Raw genomic sequence first — 2,764 nt, 5'->3', positions numbered from 1 at the left:
AAGGTCTGCTTCTTCCTGTACACTTCTGTAGGCATGAAATACTTGATAAATTACATTTGCAAAGAGTAAACCTAAGACCTCAGAGGCTGTGCCCTTAGAATTTTCTTGTGCAGCAAGAAAACAACAAACAGCAACATTCTCCAAGTTCATTCACCAAATAAAATGCAATATAAAAGTCAGCATAATAAGTAGGTGATAACCACTCTGAGGTAGTTTGTGGACCACATGTGCTGTGGTTGTTCAGAGATGGGATAGTGAGCACAAATTAATTTTAAGAATACAGGTAAAAAGAGGTAAGGATGAATTTGGATTAGTCCAGATTTTCACCAGTTACATTCCCATGAAATTGATTAATTACTAATCTCTTCCAGTTACTAAAACATTCTGCTAACTTTGATTTAGTTAATCAACATAGACAGATGCAAAATTGAAATATTGAACCTTCACAGTTGTTTACACAGAGAAAATGGTTATTGAGTGAAACCAGGAAATGTGTGCACTTGGGTTGCACCTTTTCACAATCTTCATATGGTAAGCAAATACTACAAGATGCTGGGCTGTATGAGGAAGAATACAGCATCAAGATTAGAGGAAGGCAGAGACCACACGGAAGAAGCACACCTGCCTGAGTGATCCAAGGACTGTAAATAATGAAATCCGAAGGAAGGAATGGTATCAGAACTTAAATTGTGAACACCTGGTTTGCAGAAGGCTATGGATGACAGTGGAAACTCAAAATCCATTTGCAGGATCCCCACATGGATTAAACCTTTTGTGAATCCCCTCTGACCATAGTGGAAGGTTATGAATAGCCTAGCTATCAAACAGAGAGCATTGTCAAGTCAATTCTGGAATAGGTAGTTAGGTTAAAATGTAATATCTTGCCATTTTATCTCATTTTGACCCATTCTGAAGTTGTTTCAGGTTTTAATATTGTCTGCTTTCTTTTTCATTGAGGTTGTCCTATATTTTGTCTAGTTATTGTTATTGGGGGCTGGTATGTTTGCTTGCTTCCTATCTGTGCTTTGTATGACTTTCTGTATATGAAATCCAAGATAGATAGAGCTATAGAGAGAGTAACATGGACATGGCAGAGGGGAATAAGAGGAAATGAGAAAATAACAACAATAAATACAAAAAGCAAATGTTCTGAAATTGACTGTGGTGATAATTGCACAAATTGTCTTAATATGGTTGAATGATTAAATTGTATGATACATGAGGCATATACCAATAAGATTATTTTTTAAAGATTAGACAAGACTGATTAACAGTCTTCAATACAAAGAACAGAACCTTACTTGCTGAAAGCACAGAAGATTTAAAGCATCTACTAATGAAAATAGAAAAATACAACCTTCAGAATAGATTACACTTCATGGTAAACAAAATGAAAATTCTTACAGCTGGACCAATAACAATATTATGATAAATAGAGAAAAGTTTTAGATTGTCACAATTTCATTTTACTTAGATACACAACACTCATGGAAATAGCAGTTAAGAAACCTGGTTTTTTTTTTTTCAGCAAATTTACTGCAAAAGCATCTCTAAAGTGTTAAAAAGCGAAGATGTCACTTTGGGGACTAAGATGCACCTGACCCATTTTTAAGCACCTCATAATCATGTGAAAGCTGGACAATGAATAGGAAAGAGCTGAGAAGAATCAATGCATTTAAATTCCGGTATTGGTAAGGATATTGAGATTACCATAGAGTGCCCGAAGAACAAATAATTCTGTCTTGGAAGAAGTATAGATAAAATGTTCCTTAGAAACGAGGGTGGAGAGGAAGTGACATGTGATCAGGAAGTACCAATTCCCGAAGGATGGCATGAGACTTAGTAGAGTGTCATCCCCAAAGAGAAAGATCCTCAACCAGATGGATTGACAGAGCGGTTGCAACACCTGGCTAACGCATAATACAGTTTGGGAAGGTGGGCAGGACCAGAGCATACTCCTGTTGTACCTAGGGTCACTGTGAGTTGGAACTCACTCAAGGACACCTAACAACAACAGCAATGGTTTAAAAATCTCAATTTTAAGTGTTGTTTTTCTGTGTGACAGTTGCTGGACCTGTTCATGCTTTAACTTTTGACTGACTCCACTCTGCGACAAAATATTTCATTCTCAATTTCCATCATAAACATCATCAACCAACTTTTATGATTATGCTAAACTGGTTGCATTAATTTCAATATTCAGAAAGAGAAACCCATGGCTAGGCTGGTGGGGAAAAAAGATATTCCAGGGTAATCAGAGAGAACATAGCTCTGCTGCCATCTTGAGTTTGTGACCAGGTGATGGGTCAGTAGTCTGGTTCACACTAGGTGGTGCAAACACTTACTGTGTTCAGCTGGCAACCAGAAGCTGGAGGTTCAAGTTCACCTAGAGTCGTCTCAAAAGAAAGTCCTGGAAATCTACTTCCAAAGACCAGTCACTAAACCTAACAGAGCACGTATCTATTCTGACACACTTGAAGTGAACTAGAATTGACTCAAGGACACGTGTGATACACATTATGCTGTCATTATAACACGTAAGGGTAAGTAGGCATCTGGGAAAACACAAGAAGGGATTCAGAACAACAGTAAGAGTGGCTGAGTGGGTTAGTCTAGTGAATGTCATTCATCTCTTGTTCAATCATTTCATATTCTCCCACATTTGAGGAAAGAACTTGTGCAAGAGTGGTATGTATTCTCTCGTGGTTCCAGTGGGGTGGGAAGGAGGAAGCAGGGAGCGGGGCGGCTGTAGGGGAGGACCCGC

The 2,764-nt window shown here is 38.3% G+C and overlaps 1 pseudogene; it reads left to right on the top strand.

The window, feature by feature from the left end:
• Positions 1-2,764, top strand: part of LOC101658608 — a 9,846-nt pseudogene that overhangs the window by 5,828 nt on the left and 1,254 nt on the right.

The sequence above is a fragment of the Echinops telfairi genome, unplaced genomic scaffold, assembly GCF_000313985.2.
Source record: "Echinops telfairi isolate 266 unplaced genomic scaffold, ASM31398v2 ScPeMD7_7469;HRSCAF=8507_0, whole genome shotgun sequence".
Classification (NCBI taxonomy): Eukaryota; Metazoa; Chordata; class Mammalia; order Afrosoricida; family Tenrecidae; genus Echinops; species Echinops telfairi.
This window is presented reverse-complemented; position numbering and strand designations above follow the sequence as displayed.